Source organism: Aplidium turbinatum, chromosome 5, assembly GCF_918807975.1.
Source record: "Aplidium turbinatum chromosome 5, kaAplTurb1.1, whole genome shotgun sequence".
Taxonomy (NCBI): domain Eukaryota; kingdom Metazoa; phylum Chordata; class Ascidiacea; order Aplousobranchia; family Polyclinidae; genus Aplidium; species Aplidium turbinatum.
The window spans coordinates 5,967,409-5,991,780 of record NC_137476.1 but is presented as its reverse complement, the minus strand read 5'-3'; positions in this window follow the sequence as shown (position 1 = coordinate 5,991,780).

The window sequence follows — 24,372 nt, the reverse complement described above, 5'->3', positions numbered from 1 at the left end:
TCTGAAATATTTCATATTCTAGTTATGTGTTATTTTGCATTATTATACTGTATGTTATTTTGCATTATTATATTATTTTGCATGAAAAATATAGATTCAAATAGAGATTTCGTAAAAAAAATTTAAACACAACATTGCAATGCATGTTCTTCATTACTCTACCAAAAAATAATGTGTAAACTCACGCTACAATTACAGTCATAAGTCACCTCAACATTTCAACGTATATGAGCAGTTCTAAAATTCACATAGTTTTAATTTTCGGATATGTTCAGCGTGAATAATTTTACAAAGTTAATCCCAAATTTTGAAACCGTGCCTTAAAAAATAACAGAGATATCACTCCTAAAGCATAAGAAGAACCGACAGCACCCCCTCCCCCCCACCAAACTGAGCAAGACACCAGAAGCCCAACCTTCTAAGGGATAAGAAATCTACGAGATTGAACTGCAAAGGCATCATCGCGTTTAATAGACCAGCAATAGCCAGCTTGCATGGTAGCACCCCATCTCCCTTGATATCTGACTTCTATCTCACTAATGTCTTGATGAAATTGCTCCCGTTGCACGTCACTCAAATCGTCAAGATTATCTGGAAAGCAGTCTAGATGATTGTGCAGAAAATAAAGCTTGATGCTCATGTTAACACCAATATTCTGGAGTCTTCTGAGTAAATTAAACACGAGCTCTTTGTAATTGGAAGCCTTTTTATTTCCCAAAAAATTCTTAACAACTTTCACATTAAGCATCCCAGGCACTCAATTCTGTTTCATTCATAGAAGATGGGAAGATTGGGTCATTGATTAATATTCTGAATTGAGGCCCATCAAATATGCTGGCTTTTAACTTTTCAATTGTTAATCCTTGAAATTTTGTGCAAATACATTATCTGAAACAATTTCCATCTTTAACGAGTTCTTTTACAAATTGCTTCATTATACCCAACTTTCCTACGTAAGTTATCATGAAGGTGAAAAAGCATTACTGTGCTTGCAACACTATCATTATTATTATATTAACACTAGAACGGCCGAAAAAAAAGTGTACCTCCAACGGCCGCTGGTGTCGAAATCGACACTTTTCACTAAAACTTTATTTTTCCGCAAAATTAGCAGTAAGATTTCGTTTTATTTTACAGTGATAAAACTATCTGAAGCACTTATTACTTTTGTCACCTATTTGCGCTGTTCATTTGTTGGTTTTAGACGAAAATTATGACGTAGGCTACCAGGTTTTGATCAGTTCGAAGCTTGACTGTAGCTGTATCTTGACTCTGTACGATGATCTGAAAATTCAACAGAGCGAAGACATAATTATCATAAAAATAGCACAAAGTTTTCTTATTCAGGAGAAGAAAAAAAATCAAAAAGCCAACAAACACTTTACGCAGTGCAGCCTTTGCACTCTGTAACTTTCCAGTCACCATTATCACACTTCCCACTTTTCGACAGTGGCCGCAACTGGTAACTGTGTTGTTTTTGCAATAATATCCAGCACATTTTTCCGCGTTTTCTAGATAGTCGTCCCTGCATTTCTTCTCTCTGCAGTGTCGGCTTGCGTTTCAGCACATGAGCAGTTCTCAAGCTCTCAAGGAGCTGGAGGATAAAATCACGTCGGCTGATGTTGCTGCTGGAACGTTTTCTAAAAATAATCCAAGAGTTCAAAGCTGCAATATCTAGCATATTTGTCCAAACTGCAAGAGGCCATCTTTTACTTGCTGCATGTGTGGTGTACTTTCTTGCCATTTTATCAAACACATCAACTGCTACTTTGTTTTGGCTATAAAAATAGATCACAGAGGGTTTCTTTTTCTCTGTTGCATCAATACTGGGGCTGTCATGCATAGTGGAAAGGACATTTGCATTTTTTTGCACAGATAGTTTACAAACATGCAGCTGTTCGTTGAATTGTAGAAGAATTTACTGGAAAATCTTTCTCCTCCACCCTTGGTCATCTCCTTTGTCAGTCCTTTACTGTTAGCTCGAACAGTTCCAACAATGGTTATATTTCTTTCTTGTAGTAAACCAGCAAGATTCACCCTAGTAAAGAAGTTAACTGTTGTGACGTTGTACCCGCTTTGTCTGTGTAAACTGGTGGTAATCCTGATCACTACATCCTTGGGGAGAAGATTTCTATTTCGTTGCTTTCTTTCAATAGCTCCGAGGTACGATAAGTACGGTACTGTATTGCATACGTATCTTGAATGAACCTTGGCTGATACCCAGAATTTCATGCCAAACTTGTCTGGTTTGTTTGGCATGAACACGATAAAAGGACATCTGTCTTGAATTGGAAATAGCTGTTCATCGATTGGTAGGCTCTAATCCGGAGTGTGATTGTTGATGCAATTAGCAACAAGTCTTTCCAGTGGCTCTCGAATATGAATAAACTTATCTGTTGCAAATCTATAATAGATTTGTGAAAGGTATTTCTAAACTCAGTAGGATGACCTAAAATCAAGCCGAGCGATAGCACACATCAAGCCGAGTGTTGAACAATTACCATGAGAAACGCTATAAGTAAGTGTGAAAACTATTGAATTAGTTTTTTCACACAGAAAGTCTTTTATACTTTACAAATCTTATTAAATTGGTATGAGGTGTCGATTTCGACACCTCGGCCGTTGGAGGTATATCCGCACATTGTAGATAGCATAAAAAGATTTTTTAGAAAAATAATACTGAACTATAAAATTTAAGCATAATTGGGAAGCTACTGAAAGTTTGAAAACGTTGCGATAACAATTAAGGCCCAAAATGGGGAACTAAATTTCTAAAAGTGTCGGTTTCGACACCTCGGCCGTTCTAGTGTTAATGTGAAGAGGATGTAACACAACTTTTGATCGTTCCACCAGAGAATGAGCTTGAACATTTTTCTCGCCAGAAATCATTTCACTTCTCATAGGCCAATGTTTCCTTTCCCAATGCTGATCTCTTGCCCTGCTGTCCCACAAGCAGAGAAAACAAGGAAACTTTGGGTATCCACCTTGCATTCCAAGCAGAAATCCAACCCTTTTCAAATCAACGTAAATGATCCAATTGTGTTCATAGTAGGCTATGAATTTTTTTCCAAAACAAATTTGACTTCGTTATACTTTTCTTTGAGAGTTGTTGAATGTCCTAGTGGTAGGCTACTGATCCATAAACATTTCCATTATGCAGTAAAACACATTTTAGACTTCGTTTACAGCTGTCAATAAAAAATTACCAATCTTGAAAATTGTATTCTGCTACACCAAACTTTTTAAGAAGACCTTCCACATCGGTACAGTATACAATATCATTTTCCTGAGAAAAAAATGGGCAAAAATTCGACATGGCGTTTCCGATAGAAAGTGATCACTGTAGCCTACCTGGTTAAAATTTTTTTTTTCTTTCAGTCTTGAAGCCAGTAACTCAGAAGATTCCTTTGATAAATTTAAATCCCTTGCCAAGTCATTGAGTTCTGCTGAGAAAAAAGTTAACAAGGTAAAATAGCAGGAAGAAATTTGATTTAGCAAGGGTGGAATCGCTAGCAGTGGAAGCTTGCTCGTCTTCGCTGTCAAGAAGTAAATACAATTGTAGCAACCCTTCAAAATCAGGAACAGGAAGTTTTTCACTGTGTAGCTCTGGCCTGATTGCTAAAGCTAGGTTTGGATATTGCAAGGAAGTTCTATTTTTTCTGTTTATGCCTTTTATGTTTACTGCACAAAAATAGTAGTCGCTATTACGATCTTTTGGTTCACGCCACACCATTGGAATAGCAAACCTTAATCCTTTTCTTCTTTTGTTCGTCCATTGACGTACATGTTCTTTGCAAGTTTTGCAAACAATGTGTAGAGCCCAAGACTTATCTTGATCCCCCAACTTTACTTTAACCCTTTGAGGACCGTTGGTACATATGTGTACCATGAACTTTTTCCACGATTTCTAATCATTTTCTTGTAGTTATCAAAAAGTATTTGTCTCTAAACGTTTCTTAAATAGATAATCTACTTATAAAAAAAAAATTTGGAAATTTTATTTTGTTTAAGCTTTGTTTTAACTGGTTTTGTTTGGTGAATTCGTCAGGGTTTGAAGCGGTAAACCTTGAAAGATCAACAAGATAAGAAAAAAATGTAAAAAAAATATAATTTTTATTCTACATCAATGTTTACTAATTAATCTGACTTATCCCATCAGTAACACCATAAAAAAATTAAAAAAAAATGTTGCTAGACAATGCTAAACTTTCGTGGTACACATATGTACCAAAGGTTTTGAAGGGTAAATTCTCTTAGTCTAATGGAGGGATATAGTGATGTGGGAAAAACATAAAAATTAAGACTATTGTTGTGAAATTTTAATGTAAATAACACGTAATATTTTAGGAATGTATTTTAGACCTACATGCAAAGGTAAATTTAACTGATAGCATTACTTCCGGTTGAAAATTTTCAATAATTTGGCGCAAATTATGTCAATACTGTATATACAAGCAATTATGATTTTCGTCGTCGTCGCCGTGTGAGCCTCTGAAAACAGTCCCACCTAACCAAATAACTTTACAGACTTTTTGAAGTTAGTTTTTATTTCGCAGATTAGCGATGAGCCATGAATGTAGAAGTGTTAGCTGTAGAGTTAGGGTATTCAACAGGTTATAGGAAGTGCTAGTCCAGCCTAGGGCATCTCTAAATCACTTGAACCTAGTATGCAACGGCTAGGCTAGTCAAGACTAAGCCCAATACTAGTAAAGTTTGTCTCCAAAGTAATACTGTTGGTTTTTTTTTAAATACAGCTTAGGAAGATCAACTTTTCAACAAAGTTTGAAAGCATTTATTCAAAATTTGGGGTAAAAACATGCTCAGAATGCACCAAATTTAATGCGATTTTTCTGGGAGGAGACCCCCCAGACCCCCCGCGAATTCGTTCGCCTTCGGCGAACTCAGTGGCGGGCTTCGCCCCCCTCCACTATTCATTGCAGCCCCACTGCTCACAAACAGCACCAGCCGCCACTGTGTAAAACCATACCAGCAATGATGCTAAACACATTACCCTGAAGGACCAATGGTACACATATGTACCACAGCGTAACTTCTATTTGAAATAAAAAAAAAAATATTTTTTTTTCAAATACCTCTTTAAAGTGATAAACCTGTAGTACAAATCATCAATATTTCAATAAAACATGTCTCAAAAGTTTATGGTTTTCAAAGGGTTAAGGTAAGCAAGATAAGCACACTTTACAAAATCATTGGTCGGTGTTCTGTTGGGCTCTAGTGTGTAATCACCACAGATGTAGCAGAAAATGTTTGTGCTATTGAGACAACGTCTTCTACAGTAGATGTTGTAGCCATAAGCGCGCTAGATTCCCCTCCCCCCCAAAAAAGCACCATTATGCTGTCTTGATTTGCACAAAATAACATTTAACACAGAAAACAATTGTCTTGGCATTGTCAGCTTTCATTGTTTGTTTTAGATGTAATGCAAGAGTAATAATAAAGTTTGTAATCCTGTAATGACAGCATTCAAACTATTGTATTTCTGCTACTTTGTAGGGCAATTGTAAAAAGTCAAAATCACTGTAACTTGAACAATTGACCTGATGGAGAAAAACTGATTGCATTTTCGGAATCAGCGCCCCAAAGTTAGTCTAAATCAGTTCAAAAACTGCCGGCACCAAAAATTGTGTCGGCCAGTGTAATCAACATCTCATGACTAGTAGAGTCATTTTCAGAGGATCCGTGACCGTGGTGAGGATACCAAAGTTTCTCAGTGGATTTAACAAGGGCAACTGATACTAAAAAAAATAAGCTCCCATATACCTCGCGAAAATGGCGGGAAAGTTGTTATTTTAGACGTTTTTCAAAATGGCCGCCGCCGCCATCTTGGATTTCAGAGGATCCGTGACCGTGGTGAGGATACCAAAGTTTCTCAGTGGATTTAACAAGGGCAACTGATACTAAAAAAAATAAGCTCCCATATACCTCGCAAAAATGGCGGAAAAGTTGTTTTTTTAGACGTTTTTCAAAATGGCCGCCGCCGCCATCTTGGAAAACTGATACGGTTCTATTTCTTGACGTGGATGGCCAAAAATGACAATTTAGATGTCAATTCCCACTAATTTTGATGTCAGAAACACAATGAGATGGCATAATTCATGATTCAGAGTCCCCTTGACCTCAAAATCCAAGATGACAGTCGTATGCGGTCCCCTACTGTGTATGGTGCTCCACAAGCAGATTTCTGGATTTCATTCTTGGAGATGGTAGAGATACTTACTCAAAATATCCATGCTATAAGGACAAGAAACTGGATGTAGTTCAAGTCCTCACTGAAGTTGATGCTTCCTTGGATGCGTATCTATGATAACGATAGATATGGACGTCATCTTCCAGATTTCATTGCAGTCCTGGAAAGTCTTCCCCATATCCAAGCACAATTCATGGAGAGTGGCATGTTTGCACAGTCAATGACTGGTAAACCCTACTCATGTGTTGCCCTAGACATATGGATAGAGTCAACAATGAATAAAGGACCTAAGCTTAAGTCTGGATGGTTGGCTATTCTCAAGAATGAGAAGCAACTGCTGTCAAACACCCGGAATGTTAATAACGTCAACCGGATAAGAGTCTGTGTCCATCGTCATGCAAATCACAAGAGGCTAGGTTCAAGAAAGCATGCAGATTGTGCCCCAAGTAAGATGAAGATAGATGAACAATCTGTGCAGGATATCAGTGCATGTCTCACCGAGTTCCATGGTGATCCATTTGACCAGTCAGATCAGACACTAAGATCGCTACAATCTGGAATTCAAGCCTCTCCAGCTCTCTTTGCTGATCTGAAGTCTGCAAAGGCCGATGGAGAAAGGAAAGTGGAAAAATTTCTAAATGAAAGAGTCTATTCCAAAACAAAGTCACTCACTGCTCGAATACCACGTAGTAAAAGAGGTAATTTTGCAACTCAAGAAATCGAGAAGACAGGAAGTGAAAACCTTAAACAGGCAACTGAAGAAATGCAGAGTAAGGCATTTTCCTCTGTCATCAAACTTGTAGAGGCAAGTGATGGCTTAAACATCGAAGACTTAATGCAGCATCGAGTAACAGATGAGTGCCTTTCAATATTTAATGCAAATGGTACTATGCGCAAAACGCAAAAGAGTAAGCTACAGGAAAAACTGACAATGTCATCCATGCTTTACCCTGATATTTACACATCAATAGTAGACATTGGACTGATATGGCGTCTAACAACCCCCAGTCCTCGAAATTAGCGGCGGCACTCGGCAATTGCCGTGGTAAATGCCGCCGTAAACGTCATAATGGCCATTCTGCTACGGCAATAAAAATGCCGCCGCAAAACGAGCACTTAATTAGGACAAAAATTGTTCAAAATTTCTTTCTGTGTTATTTACTCGCAGCGGGAGTTTAATCAGCAGAAACATCGTACCAAGACCTCACCTCGGACCACTTTACTTGCTGTGAACACTCACGCAGTCTTCAAAAATATTATATTTTATAGCATATATAAGGCCAAACGGCAAAAGTTGAAATTGCGTCGGCAATTGCTGTGAACGTTTATTACGACAAAACTGTACCAAAACATGTAAAACGAGAAAGGAAAAATATACTAGAGTAGTCGATCACGACCGCATCGTTTGATTTGTTGTGATGTAATAATACTAAAAGTAGCGATACAGCGAGCAACGCAATACGCACGCTGTTGCGTTAATTCACGTCAAATAACTCAGGGGGAAAGTAAGTTAATTTTGGGTTGATTCAACGTTCGAGTCAGCACAAATCGATATAATTTTCCAGGCTGGTTATATTGCGCACCCAGACAGCAAAACCATCATTTCTACATCGATTCAACGTCTACAGACGCAAAATCAATGCAAAAATAACGAATTTTGCTACCTGGGTAACAACAATGCCCAAGAAGAAATTTACGTTTGTTTATCGACATCTAGCGACGTTGAACCATCATAAAATAACGTTAATTGCTCAAACAGGTACCGGTAACAAATTATTAGCTCCCTGCGAGAAGATTGGCTCGATTTACGTATACACTCACATAATTTTGGCACGATTGGGATACTGCGTGCGAGCAACACAAAGTCTGTTGGATAAAGAACTAGTTAGAATCGGAATCATCAGATGCTATATCGGAGGATGAGGTTGTCGCGTCGTCACTGGAATACTTGAAGACGCAAAACTGCCCGTTCGTGAACGCGCGATGCCATATAATCGGAAGCATTATTTTACTGCCGAAGAACCATTTATCCAATTTTGTTCTACTTTTTTAACTTGACCCCGTAGCTTTTCTAATTCCGATTTGTTTCCGTCATAAAATTGTTTATAAATTTTGCAAAATACCACACTAACTTTTCCTTCTGTTCCCTCTGTTTAATAACCTATAGCCGGTAAATTCCACTTTTTAACTGTATCTTCTTTGACGATGATTTATAATCGCAACGACACCGGTAAACAATAAGCATTCGATGAAAGAATAACTTTTTCGTAACAATTAAGCCAGTATTTACAAGGTTGCAAACTTTTTACAGTTCACAAGAGCATTGTCAGCGCATAAAATAGCTTGTGTGATGCTCTCCGCTACCGCCGTATGAAACACGAAGAATAAGCGCATACAATTTCGTTTGTTTAAACTTTAAAGCATACGGCAATTGCCGCCGCAATCCAAGGTTTGCTGATTTGGCGACGGCAATGTTTTTGCTGTCGTAGATGGAAGCTAATTTCGAGGGCTGAACCCCTACTACTGAAGACAGAGAAAAAGCAGATGGAACCAAGTTAACGTGGGGAGAGTATGGTGAGAAACTTGTGAACTTTGTACTGAACCGACATACGAATGCAGAACATATTATCTTGGTGAATGACTCGTACGAGCAAGACTTCTCCATCAAAGATAGTGAACGACAACACCGTCAAAAAATTCAGTCCATTCGCAATGTGTTTATGAAGTCAGAGGACAAATTTCCTTCTAGTAGAGACTTTCATGGTCTTCTTAGTAAGCCAGAGAATAAAGTTCGCCTTCAAGCATTCCTCGAGGCTGCCTTTAAAAGAAGGGCATTTACAATCACTACTCAGCTCATATATTGTGTTGTTGGCAAACCAGCAAGGAATCTCACCACAGATGAAGTATTGCAGAATCTCACATGCGCCCATGCAGAAGCCGACACAGCTCTGTTCACACTCTATGGTAAACTGCGATCCGAGGGGTATTCAGAGGCGGTTGTCATAGACACTGAGGATACCGATAACTATGTTCAGGCAGCCTATGTGGCTCGGCAAATATCAGGACCCTTGTGCTTGAAACGCAAATCTCAGCTGATAAGTGCTCGGTGTTTGTGTGATGATATAATGGCTGAGTCTTTGATCCCACTTCATGTTCTTACCGGATGCGATCATAACTCCGGCTTTTATGGAATAGGCAAGAAAACTATTGTTCACAGTGTACAACAATCATCAGAAGCCCATAACCTCCTTAAGAGTTGTGGCACAATCCTCCCGGTCACACAAGAAATCATCAATGACTTACAGAAATTTGTTATCCGGTACATCTATCGTGACGCCAAACACCAGACACTGGGAGAGGTGAGAGCAGCAAAGTGGTCAGTACTCAAGAAAAAGACGATCATCAGACTGGTATCTGACTCTGACAGTCTACGACCACACTTGGAGCGCACCAATTACCTCACATATCTGCAGAAGAACTTCCAGCTTCAGAATCATCCATCACCAATTGGCCATGGGTGGTGCCTTGTAAATGGCATATGCCTCCCAGTACGCTATACCCAACCTGCACTTCCACCATCCCTGGAACGTCCGACAACTCCAAGTCATCTATATATAGATGATGATAGCGGAAGTGATTCTGACAACAATGATGATAGCGGAAGTGATTCTGACAGCTGTGCATCGTATTTGTCCTGCAGTGATAGTGAATCTTAATACAGTAGGGGACCGCATACGTCTGTCATCTTGGATTTTGAGGTCAAGGGGACTCTGAATCATGAATTATGCCATCTCATTGTGTTTCTGACACCAAAATTAGTGGGAATTGACATCTAAATTGTCATTTTTGGCCATCCACGTCAAGAAATAGAACCGTATCAGTTTTCCAAGATGGTGGCGGCGGCCATTTTGAAAAACGTCTAAAATAACAACTTTCCCGCCATTTTCGCGAGGTATATGGGAGCTTATTTTTTTTAGTATCAGTTGCCCTTGTTAAATCCACTGAGAAACTTTGGTATCCTCACCACGGTCACGGATCCTCTGAAATCCAAGATGGCGGCGGCGGCCATTTTGAAAAACGTCTAAAATAACAACTTTCCCGCCATTTTCGCGAGGTATATGGGAGCTTATTTTTTTTAGTATCAGTTGCCCTTGTTAAATCCACTGAGAAACTTTGGTATCCTCACCACGGTCACGGATCCTCTGAAAATGACTCTACTAGACTGACTCTATAGTGAGCAGCACATTTTTGCTGAAAGCCAGAGACAGAAATCTAGCCGCTCCCTTTTTCTATGCATGAGTGTTACACAAGAATGTTGCTAAGCACCTCTGTTATTCAACGTTAATATTGGCGATATTTCCCAGAAAATTTCACAGTGAAGGAGAAGATTGAGTTCTTCTGAATACAAACAAAAACTTGGTTATGGTAAAGGAGATTCTCACCAAGAGTTTAAAGTTAATTTCACAACATCTAAGCAGCAAGAAACTAACGCTCAGAAAGCCTAAAACCGCCATCACGTCTGTCCAACGCAACAACAAGGTTGCTAGTCCTCAGCTACAAGTCACTTTGGAAAGATTTGTTATCCGACACAATCCCTGCCAAACATATCTGGAAGTGAACCTCGATCGGCAATTTAGATGCAAAATACACTGAATCAGTTCATGTCAAATCATGACAAAAAACAAGTTTTTTAAATGCCTAGCTTGGTGGAATTGAGGATTCACCGCACCAACACTGCTCATCAGTTCCCTTGTTCTTGTGTACAATGCTGCCGAATATGCTTCTTCAGTCTGGTGCTGAAGCACACACGCAAGAAATGGAGACATGTGCTGACAACATGCCTATAATCACTGAATATCTGCGCCGACCGGATCGGGGATCGCCCGACCGCACACAGTGCTTTCAAGTAGGTACCGGCATTGCTCTACTAAAGCTACTCAGAAAAAACTCCGTCAAAAGACAATGGTTGCTTTCTTGTACAGTATTCTTTAACGCACAACATCAACGCTTGCCTTCAAGATGCCTTTTTAGAAACGCTTTTTGTCGCGCTTCATCAAAATCACTTTGATCTTATGCGATTATGGAAATGCTGGTGGGATGACACTTTACGACCCGATCAGCTTGAAGTTACTTCATATTGTAAAGTGCCTCCTGCCTCAAACATGCCAATAAAACATCCGTACTGGTGCTGGTCGATTCAAGCACAACATGCTTCACAGGAATTTCTGCATCTGTGGTGAACCTCAAACAGCCCAGCACATCATACATTATTTTGATGTCCGACGTTTTTTTCGTAAGCAGTTTTTTGTAAAACAATTGTTCGTAAGCAATTGTTCGTAAAACCAATTCTTCGCAAAGCAATTCTTCGTAAAGCAATTCTTCGGGCATGCAATTGACCGTAATACTAATTGTTCGTAAACAAATGTTCATAAAAGTTAGGCTACAGCTTAAAAAAAAAAACAGTTACAATTGTTTACGAACAATTGCTTTACGAACAAATGTTTACGAACAATTCACCTATAACCCATTATTTTGTATTTTTTTAACATACAGAGCATGCAAACCGTTCAAATCCTATCACTAAAACAATGCACAAGTCGCAACTGTTCAAGAGTGTTGCTTGAACTGTTGCCAATTGGCAAAAAGATGAAGCTTACAAATTGCTTGATTTTAACTTTTTTAGGCTATCATATTGTTTATCTTTCGATATGGTATTACCGCTCTGAATCAGATTCAAAAGACGTAGGATAATTATTGCAAAGCAGTTTTATTTGTTTTGTATGTATAATAATATAAAAAGCTACTAAATACTGTAGCACAGTGCCAGACATTGCAGCTAGAGATGTAAAAAAACGTTTTTTTTGTTTTTAAAAAAAACGAGCTCGTTTTTTTTGTTTTTTATCGTTTTTTTGTTTTTTATTCGTTTTTTTTGTTTTTTTACCTATTTTGACATTAAATGTCACAATATGCAGCAATTAGGGTAAACTCATTGTTATAGCGTCTCTTTCAACAAAGAAACAGTCTCATAACTCGTAGAACTTACTTTAAATCAGACTATATGTCTGGTATAGGCCTAGTTTTTCATTGCAATTTTGTAGGTTCCAAGTCTCAACACACGACCCATAAAGATTTCTCACTGTCTCAAATAGTAGTAACAGTGTCCTATGGTTGGCATATTTCAAGTATTGTCTGTAGGCTACTTTGGTCGAGCCAGTTGTTAAATGCAGTATCACACTCGTGTACAGTTTCGAAGCCACCTGGGATTTTGGTTAATGGGCATGTTAGGACCAGGTGGTCACTGGTCAGTGTCCTGTTTTTCTACTTAACAAAGGCACTTTTGAGCAGCACTCCACACCTTTTCCTGTACAACGTCAAGAGGTTGTTCCAGTTGATGAGCATTTGGTGCAAACTTGATGAAAATCACACCAGCGGTTCTCGAGTTATAAGTGAAGTAACCTTAGCCACTAGGTGGCTTCATAGATAAGGAGCAATAGAAAATGGCAATATCTCAAGAACCGCTCAACATATTTGGATAATTTTTAGCTCTACCCCATGTTTTCTGGGGTGGGCTATCTGTTTATGAACATTAAAACAAGTTTTGGCGACTACTTTTTGAGATAAAAAGAAATTAACCTCTTGTCGTTACGCACCAATAAAACCATGATGCGTAACTTTAAAAAATTTTTTTTTTAATCGGGTAGAGGAAAGATTGATGAAAAGTTTGGCAAAAGCAGTGTAGTGCTAAAGCCCCAACTTTTAGCCCAAATCACATTTAAATGAAGTGAAAGATAGAAACATTTTGTTGTTTTATATTTTCCCTGAAGAGTTCAATAAATAATCCTTTGTGATGTCATAGTCATGTTTGTTTTCCCTTAATCACACCATTTGTGCTGTCATAGACATTTTTAAAAGAAGTATGATTGCACTTATCCATCCAAGTTGAACTACTGTAGTTTTCAGGACTTTGAGACTTTAGCACTTTTCTGTTTTTGCCAAACTTTTCATCAATCTTTCCTCTACCCAATAAAAAAAAAAAAATTGAAGTTACGCATCATGGTTTTATTGGTGTGTAACGACAAGAGGTCAATTCTCACTCCTTTTTACTCCAGCGTAGTTCCCAAATAAAATAAGTTTTCATCTTTGAAGTTTGTTTTGTATCTTTATCCTGCATTGCGGTAGCCTAATATGGGTAAAACTTTATACTTGTCAGGAAAAGTATTATGAAGCATTTATTCACTATGTGAACACTGAACAGTGCTGAAAAACTCCACTTTAAAGGGAATTTTTTTTCATTCAGGGTTGGTAGTTATTAGCAATAGGTAACATGGGTGGTGGGCATTTGAAAGGAACATTAACCTAAACCTTTTCTGACAAATGCACTTACTTTTGACAGCTAAAAATATCAGTGATAAGATCTCTTGCATTATGTCACAAATGATCTGCAGGAAGCATCAATGACAAAGTGTCTAAGACCTTTTACAACACACGGAAAGAATACTTCTGTTTCAACATTTATAAAGCATATAGGCTACATCGTTGTTAACCCTTTAATGCCCAGTGTAGCCAATTGGCACACCTTAATTGAGGGGCCCCTGTTACTTTTTTAAAAACAAATATGTTTCCATATCATGGTTTAATCCACCAATTTACCTTTTGTGAAGACAATAAAAGCAAAGAAATTTATTGGAAACACTAATTACCCACAACTCCCTTCCGAAGAAAGCATCGTGATGAGGTGATCATTGAAAAGCTGAAATTGTCAGAAAATGAAGCAGCTTCAGAGCACTGCAGATTTGTTTATTTGAAGAAATGATTGCAGTTTTGTGTGTTTTCACTATGTCTTATGAACAAATAACTTGCCTAAATACTTTAATTTTGAAGTTAATGTTTTTAATCTTAGTTATGTTACCCGAAATTTTGATGTAGCCAAATGGCTACATTGGGCATAGAGAGACTCCAAATTCCATGGAATAGAATAAATTTCTGAATTTTTTACTTTTTTATGCAGATGAGTTCTTTTTCTGTAACGCCGCCTGAATTATTTACAATTGATGAAAATAATGTAGATTTGGTACTGGATGGGATAGTTGTGCCCGCTGGTGATATTTCAGAGTATGAGGATGAATCCGATGAGGTTGCAGAAATGCCAACTTCTTCATCAAGGTTATCTTCTGCGCCTTCCACTACAAGACAGCCACACGTTGAAGTAGTTGAGGAAAGTGTGAAAGAGGTTCAGCCGACAAAACTCTCAACCAGTAAAACCACAAAACGCCAGTGTACGTGGAAGAAGGAGGTATTTAAACCCAGTTTGGATGTTCAGTGGGAGGATCAAGGGTATACTCTATCTGAACATGAAACCCCTTTGAAGTATTTTTTAGAGTTTTTTGATGACGAGCTGTTTGGAAATATTGTCCGTGAATCAAAACTCTACGCTCATCAAAAAGACGGACATATCTTGATTACATCTATTGCTGAAATGAAAAAACTTTTAGGAGTGCTCCTACACATCAGCATTGTAAAGATGCCTTCAAGAAGGATGTACTGGGAAAGACGAACGAGATACTCTCCAATAGCTGACTGCATGCCACGCAACAGATTTGAAACGCTGTTGCGTTACATGCACTTCAATGATAACACAAACATGAAGAAAAGAGACGAGGAAGGCTATGACAAACTATTCAAAGTAAATCCCTTGATAAAGCATCTGCAATCGAAATTTCAGCACATTCCTGCGGAGGAATATAATGCCATCGATGAGCAAATCATTCCTTTCAAGGGACGGAGTTCACTAAAGCAGTACCTACGCAACAAACCACACAAATGGGGTTATAAAGTATTCACTAGGGCAGGAGTATCTGGTATCGTGTATTCATTCGAAATTTATCGCGGAAAAGATACCAATGTTGGAGATAACCCTGAAGGTCTCACCATAAGCGGTAGCGTTGTCACACATCTTTCGAGGTCTCTGGCTGGCACCGGGGCGAAGATATTTTTTGACAATTGGTTTACCAGCATTGATGTAATAGTTGCCCTGAAACAGATGAATTTGTATGCTGTTGGTACAGTGAGAAGCAACCGCATCAACACTTGCCCACTGAAAAATGAAAAAGACCTGAAAAAGTGTGGTGGAAGAGGTGTTACTGACTCCGCTGTTGAAACACAGAGAGGCATTTGTGCTGTACGATGGCTGGATAACCGAGAGGTTACTCTACTCTCTTCCTATGCTTCAACAGAACCGTTCGACATGGTCCACCGTTACGATGCTGCATCAAAATCTACCATTGAAGTCTAACGGCCAGCAATTGTACAAGAGTACAATAAATTTATGGGCGGTGTTGATCTCTGTGACATGCTATTGGAACTCTACAGAATCAACATGCCAATGAAGAGATGGTACTTTCGTATTGTTTTTTATTGTATTGACTTGGCCGTCACTAACAGCTGGCTGTTGTATAGACGACAATGCAAGATAAAAGGTTTGTCAAAATTCCTCCCTTTGAAAGATTTCAAGCTTGACATCGCGGAGGCGTTGCTAAACAAAGAACACAAGAGAGGTCGCCGTTCGCTTGAATCAATCGAAAACTTGCCTGTTCCTTATAAGCGAGCCTGTGTTGTTCCTGTGCCAGTTGATGATGTCCGATATGATGGTTACTACCACTGGCCTATGCGTTGCGACGTTCGACAACGTTGTCGGTATTGCACAACAGGTTTCAGCCGATATGAGTGTTCAAAGTGCAAAATAAGACTTTGCTTGAACAAAAACAACAATTGCTTTTTCAGTTATCATGTGAAATCTTGAACAATAATGTTATTTGAGTATCAACACCACTTATTGCTGCAACAATAGCATCTTTTAAATTTGTGAACTATTATTTTTTGTAATCCGGTACAAATCCGGTCTGTAACCAAAAACGTCATAGTCAATAAACAAATAGCCTGCCAAAAAGTCTTAGTCACTTTATTTTTCTGGTTACCCTTTGTAAAATGAATACAACATTTCTTCTTCGGTTTTTGACCTTCAGAAATCGAATTTACAAGACAACTTGTATCTAATAATTTTCGTATTTGTGCATTCTGTATGCCCAATGTAGCCATTTGGCAACATTTTTTAATTTTTTATTTAAAACACAAAAAATAAAAATTTTGATAAAAATGGATTCATTGGGCCACAAATGTCACTAAAAAACAAAAAAAAAAATTTTTTCGTTTGTAGAAAGTAGTCCGGGCATTAAAGGGTTGCTATCAGTTAAAAAACATGTTTAAACAAACTATTGGCAATAGCTTGCATTAGTAAATTACCACAAACAAGGTAATGTGTGTTCTGAATACTGCCATCTTGTTTTTGCCAAAATTTTGTCAACCCATTGAGTATGTACAAGAATAACCAGTAGGCCTACCGGTATACTAACATCGTAGGCTACCTTCCATAAAGGGCACTTCCATAAAAGGAAAAAGAAATTAACTCTTCTACATTATGTCATGTATCAAATTGCATTAATTCAATGTTTGTCAGGTCTACTGCCACAAACATGCCTGAGAATGAAAAAGAAAGTGAAACAACGTAGGCTATAGGGCTATGCAAAAACATATGCTGCTGCCAAGCACACACACTTAGGAATTTCAGCACACCAATAAAAGCAATTTTACTAGTGTTTTTCAAGAGCACTATAATGAAACTAACCTGCAAATTGTAAAAAATTTGCAAATTTTTCAGAAAAATATGAAAAAAAACAAAAAAAAACAAAAACGCGTGTTTTTTTGGCTCAATTTTTTTTTTTAAAAAAAACACGTTTTTTTTAAAAAAAAAAAGGTTCGTTTTTTTTGCATTTACAACTCTAATTGGAGCACATATTTATAATTCTAAAACAAAATGTTTGTTGATCTAAAAGTATTTTACGCACACACCGCAGGAAACATGTTAGACCTATGGAACATCGAATGATTTGGTCCCCTGTAAAATGTAAAGATTTTTTTTTCTATTGGAAAACGCCAGTTCTATGACTATTTCAAATCAATACCAAGACAGGGGAGACTTCGTTTTTTGGCAGTGAAAAGCATTTGGGTAATTTCATACGTACGTAAAAACAATTTTTGGCTCCCTGGATGTAATTGTTTTTTTTGTTTTTTTTTGGTACGATTAAACCAATACACATAACTTGTGGTGCATTGACAAGCAAAAGTATTAAATTTAAAGGTAGATATAGGTTTAGCTTATCCAAGCTGAGGATGCACAAGCTGATATCTACTTTTTTCAATGATTGACTTCGTGGGACCAATTTAACAGTTTATTCCAAAGTTTTTATCGTTCCCTTGTCGTTTAGGTTATACCTACTTTTAAGCCAAATAAATCAAAAAAATGTATGTGTTCATTAGGGTGGCTCGTTTTTGAACTTTTTTTTTAAATTCTCTAATTACAAACCCATCTGCACCAGTCCAATGATCATATAGCTGACATATTTCAATAAATCTCATTTTATTTTATAGTCATTTTTCTTTATATTGCGATAGCATTCAGTAGCAAACAATACCATTACAGATGCAACACAACAGACAGCAAAAAGTAGCGAAGGGACAAGTAGTCATCTGCTCAGCTGCTTTCATTGTTTTGTATTGCCGAAACACAGCCGTGCACTCTAGATCGATGTCAAGCTGATGCCCTTTCGCATTAGGGTGGCTCGTTTTTGAACTTTTTTTTTAATTCCCTCGGAGTAGTGGGGAAATGGTGCTAATGAGTGAGAAAAAACTCATGACAAAATTTGAGATTCGTAACAAATTGTCTTCAGCCTCCTCATGGGGCTCAAAAATCGAAAAATGGGGTCAAAAGCGCGATTTTTTTAAAATATTTTTAGTTTGGGTAGATACAATATTGTTTAGATATAGGCTGGATGGATGGATGGTCATTTTATTTTTGTTTGGATGCGAAACGCCGAAACACACATAAAACAAAAACTGACAGTGTGCATCCAATGAGAGAGTGCGAAAGACCGTAGCCCTGAAGGCGTAGGAGGTCGTCGAGTCTGCACTCTCTCATTCAAATAGTTACACAAATGAAAGTATTGCGTTGTTAATATTGTTGCAAATTGACACAAAAAAGAAGAAGGAAGGAAGAACAGAAAAAACAAAACAAATACAGATACTACAAACAATAATAACAATGAACATAGTCAGGTAGTGGATGTCGTTTTTATAGCTCTTGATTATTGAAGAAGTGTATTTTGCACATTTTACTGAAATATTTGAAGCCTTTGTTCATGTTTTTTTTCATATTTTGAGGTAAACTGTCCCATACCTTGATTCCCATGCATTTTAAACTTTTTTGAAATAATTGGGTATTTGCCAGTTTAGTATAAAGTGAATTGGAACTTGAACGTCGGGTGTTATACGAATGAATAGATGATACATGTGTAAAGAAAGTTTTGAAGTTTTCCGGTAGTTTATTATTATAAAATTTGTACATAAATTTGCTTATTTCTAGTTTATAAGTAGAATTAACAGTTAGTATTTTATTTTCTTGATAGAGTGGCAGTAATTTAGTTTTCATTTCAAATGCTCCTGTAACGATTTTAATTATCTTATTTTGTCTAACCTGAATTCTATTCAAGTATTTTGTGGGTGCGCATCCCCAGTTGATAATTCCATATTGTAGGTGCGAGTGTACAATGCTATAATAAATATTGATTAGAACTTTTCTAGTAGTGAATTTTCTAAGTTTGCTGAGTACGCCTGAAGAAGAGGATAGTTTTTTCGACAGGTTATCAATGTGTTTATTCCAGTTGAGTTTGTTATCTATTGTGATTCCTAAGTAGCGCGTGTGGTCAACTTCTTTAATTATTGTATCATTTAATTTTATTTGCATATCGGAGAGTGTAGTCTTTTTATTGTTAAAGAGTATGTAGTTAGTTTTACTCAAGTTGAGTGTCAACTGATTATTATCAAGCCAAGTGTAGAGTTTACATAATTCTTTATTCATTATCGGCTGGAGGTTGCTGGTAGTTTTTTGAGCCAAATAGAGAACTGTGTCATCAGCATAGAGTAGAGTTTTCAAACTAGTTGCATCGGGAAGATCGTTTATGTAAACTGAAAACAAAAAGGGGCCAAGTACACTGCCCTGAGGAACTCCAATAGTAATATTTGAGCGAGAAGAGTTGATTTCCCCGCCATGTAGGCTACATATTGCTGCCTATTGGTTAGATAGGAATGAATAAGGTTTTTAACGTTTCCCCTTACGCCATAATGATTCAACTTGTCGATTAAGATTTCGTGATTAACTGTATCAAATGCTTTTTTGAGATCTATAAATACTGAGCACACAATGTGATTGTTGTTTAGTTCATTTATGATATCTTCATGGAAGTGAGTAATTGCTAAATTGGTTGAGTAGTTTTTGCGAAATCCAAATTGCAAAGGGGAGAAGAGTTTATATTTGTCCCAGAAATTAGCCAAGCGTTTGTGAATGATTGTCTCAAATATTTTGTTGAAAGGCGATAAAATCGATATCGGTCTATAATTCTGAGGTTCCTGCTTGGAGCCTGATTTATAGATAGGTATGACTTTGGCTATTTTCAAAGCTTCAGGATAGTGTCCACTAATCATACAGTTATTAAAGACTCGGGTAAGATAAGGAGCTATTAAGAACTTGGAGCTCTTTATAATAGTCAAGGGAATGTCGTCGTATCCTGGGGACTTGTTATGCTTGAGGTCATCAATTATATTTATTACTTCGTTATTATCTGTTGGTTGCAGGCTGACGGAAGTAACAGGGCTAGACCGTCCATTTTTTAAAGTATTTCTGTAATTTGTGCTTATTTGTTTACCTTTGGCTAGTTTATGACCAATATTCACAAAATAGTTATTCATTTCCTCGCAGATTTCTTCTGGTTTTTCTGTAGTTGTGTGATTGTTAAGCGAGATTTTGGATGGTAATTCATTAGTTTTGTTTTGTTTACGTATTATCTTGTTGATAGTCTTCCAAGTATCTGAGGAACTTCTACCTAATTTGAATATTTCTTTGTAATAAGCATTTTTCGCTTTGGTTTTTATGCGAGTTAGTTTGTTACGAAATTGCTTATATTCATTGTGTATTGTGGGATCCTTATTTTTGAGAAATTTTCGAAAAAGTTTATTTTGTTTTTTGATAAGCTTCAAGATACGATTAGAAATCCAAGGTTTACCTGATGAGGAATGTTGTTTACGTGTTTGTTTAACTTTAGGAAAATGTAGGTTTGTTAAGAAGATCATTTTAGCAATAAGCCATTCAATACTATTACTGCTTATTGCGGTTGAAGTTTGAAGGTTAGAGTCAAGATCAACTAGATATTTTTCAAGCCTTTGTGCGGTGATTTTTCTAATCAATGGCCTCGACTGCTCTTTATGTGATGCCGTAAAGTTTGTTTTGACCATAATGGGCAAGTGATCCGATACGTCACTTGAAATTACAAAGGGTTTCATTTTATGGGCGTGTAAACAGTTGGTGTAAATGTGATCAATAATTGTGCTAGTAGTTGTAGTTATTCTAGTTGGTATGTTTATTAGTTGTAACGCACCCGCAGCGGTAACTTCATCAAAGTAAAATTTTAATTTATTGTTTTCTTTATACTTTCCAAAGTCGATGTTGAAATCACCTAGGATCAGATACTTCTGTTTAGGTTTGAATGATTTAATCAAATTAATAAAGCTTTCCTGAAAGGAGCCTATGTCGCTAGAAGGATGGCTATCTAATTAACCTAAGAAAAAAATTGGAGTCATTTAAACTATTCCTTCAGCTTCCTCACAGCTTCTGAAAATTTTCATTTTGCTGAAAATTTCGCATTTTTGTGGGTGGTTACATGATACATAATTGCGTTAGACATTTTGCCAGCTATAAAACGTCATTGTATTTCTCTTTATAGACGTGCCCTGAGCTGTTGCGTCATTTTTTAATGAAATTGGGTTAATTTGGTAGGAAAAAGTGACGTATTTTACTTGAATTTACGTCACTGACGAAGTTTGTAGTTATGTAACCACAAACAAAAATGCGAAATTTTCAGCAAAATGAAAATTTTCAAAAGCTGTGAGGAAGCTGAAGGAATAATTCAAATGATGCCAATTATTTTTCTTAGGTTAATTAGATATACCTAAACAATATTGTATCTACCCAAAATAAATATATTTAAAAAAAAAATTGCGTTTTTGACCCCATTTTTCGATTTTTGGGCCCCATGAGGAGGCTGAAGACAATTTTTTACAAATCTCAAATTTTGTCATGAGCGTTTTCTCACTCATTGGCACCATTTCCCCACTACCCAGAGAGAATTAAAAAAAAAAGTTCAAAAACGAGCCACCCTAGTGTTAATCACAACCGGTGCAGTAAGCTATAATTGAGGTTTTCTCAAACATCCGCATGGTGCGTTGGTTTGTCTCTTTTTGCATTTATTTTTTTAAATGATCAAAAATAAGACTTATTATGGGGCTCTCCTGTTTTATTTTTTTGCTAAACATGGTTTGCGATAAAGATCTGGACCAGATGGAGTAACTGTCTTGGCAAGACGTTAATTTGTCAAAAAGTCGCCTCACTTTTCAAAAATTAGGCTTCATAACAATAGGATATATCTAGGAACTGGCCAAAGTCAACAGTTCCCAACCGTACACAATAATCTGCTAACAACTGATTTATAAACTGAAATCCAGCAGGCAATGTATGTCTTAATGTTAACTTTAAAGAAAGATATGGAATATCTAACACCCGGTGGAACAATCAGGAAGATAATTAATTCATCGTGTAAAAAGAAACAAGCACTTTTGGTTGAATAAACATAAAATAAAAGTAAATTTCAGTCACAAAAGCTTGACATGTTTGTGCTGTCAACTTACCGACATCTCGTTTTCATAAGCTTCTAGTGATAAATAGCTTATATCATTCTGCTGTGTTAAATTCTTTACATTTGCCAAATCCGAGTTCAGTGATTGACAAAGCGTGCGGGATTGATTGATATTTCTTTTCCAAATGGGTTGATTGCGAATGTGATACGTACAAGAAATATGTTTTGTTGGTGAACGAAGAAAAACGGCTGAAGAAAAATATGTCTTTTGAATAACGTTTTATCTTTCTTGTTTTTTCAGCATAAATAACTATCCTCAAGTTTTCCAATAGTTAAAAAGGAAGATCACGATCATATTTGAATTTACATAAAAAAACACAACTATTTTTAACCATTTACATTTTTCGCAATTCTGTCCTTCAAAAAAGTTGAAACAAGTGCAAATGTAGTTATTGGAGCAGTCACTAGCAGGATTGCATGTCCCTCCGTTTTGACAGATTGATGAATGGCACGGTTGCCTGGTACCTAAAACGAATATGTAAATGGTTTAAAAAATGATACAGTTCTTAGAAGCAACTATGTTATCAGTGTTCCATTTATAAAGCATATCACATATTGCAAAATATATAGAACGTGTGCTCAGCTGCAAACTATTTTTTTTTATCATCCATGAGTATTGATGGTTTAGTTATCAAACTTACTGTCACAATTAACATTTTTTGGGTTAACAAATTAGAATTAGATATAATAGGATTGAATTTTCCAATACAGATGCAAATATTTCAGGTTTGCTTTATCATAAACAAGAGTTCATCATTCCTTTTTAGGCAAATAAATCATATTTTTTGGGCTAAAAACTACCATTTCTACATTGATCAAATTTGAAAATTAGTCACAGATCTCGCATATTTTTAATTTGATTTGTATATTTTCTGAAAACAACAAAACTGTAGTTAACTTGAGATGTTCATTTTTTACATTTGATTTTCAATAGTAAATGCTTCGGTTGGTTACAATAAGAAAGGTCATAAAAGTTACATTGCCCATACGACAATGATTTCTGAATATCATATAACACTCCTTCGCTTACAAAGATTGCTTTTAATTGTCACTTAAATGCTAAATAAGCTTTGCCCGTCTGAAGTTTTCACAACTACACAAACTTATGTAACAATCAATCGAAATAGTTCGTTTTAGTTTAAACGCTTTCAATAGTACATGTACTTTAGTACATCTTCAAATACATGAAACTAAGTTTGAAAAATACCGTAAAGAAGTGTCTGATAGCCCAAAAACTTTCTTCGGCTGTCAATACATCTTTAAGGTTCAACAAGTTCTCACTGAAAACAATATTGATGAATATCACTTACATGTTTCACAATCTTTGCCACTGTAACCATCCGGACATTTGCATGTGTAGTCATCGACACAATCTTCCAATGCCCTACAAGTTCCACCATACTGACATGGATCAGATGAACACGGTTGTACATCACCTGGAAATAATTTACATTATAAAGTTAAAAAAAAAATTTGGGGACTTACACCAGATCACAAATAAGGTACTTCTCGCTAATTAAGCTTACGAATAATAAGCCCACCGGCATCTTAAGCCTTATTTTGTCCGATCTGAATCACTCCTATTCATTCCTGTAATAAAAAATCCGCACAAAAGCCCAAATTTCGATTACATTTGCTTCAAATTGTCTAAAAAGGCATCATAATTTGATATTTTCTGTCTTGCCTTCAATAATATTACACTTTATTACCTCTCTAAGTCAGTTCTGAATGATCTGTGATCGTTGGGTTGTAGAAAACACGGCTCGTTACGGACATAACTTGCAACAAACACAATTTTCATTGCGCAGTAGAAAGTATTATGTATAACAGGAATGAACCGATCGTTGTTTACAGTTGTTAAATAATACAGTCGGCAATAGTCAATTATGCGTAAAGAATTGTCAGAAATTTGTCCATTTCTTAATAAGCCCGTCCGCTTACAAAGCCCAAAATCGTCCTGATGTGGACCAGGGCCACTTGTAGATGAGGCCTGATTTGTCACATTTTGCAGATTTTGATTACCGCTACTGCTTGTGTTTGACAGACATCTTTTGAGATGTTTTCACCTTTTGTTTTCTCTTAATGATATCAAAGCTTTTTGTTGGCTTGAGGTGGCAGTAGCAAATGAGAAAAAAATAAGTTTAGAAACGCTCAATCAGACTGTTATTGAAAAATTAACAGTCTGACTAAAATTTTCGAAATCAAATCTCTTTGTTTTTCAAAATCTGATGATCTTAAAACCTATCGTTTCATTTGGGGAAAACAGAAAAGAAGGGGAAAAAATATAATTAAAAAAAAATTCATTTA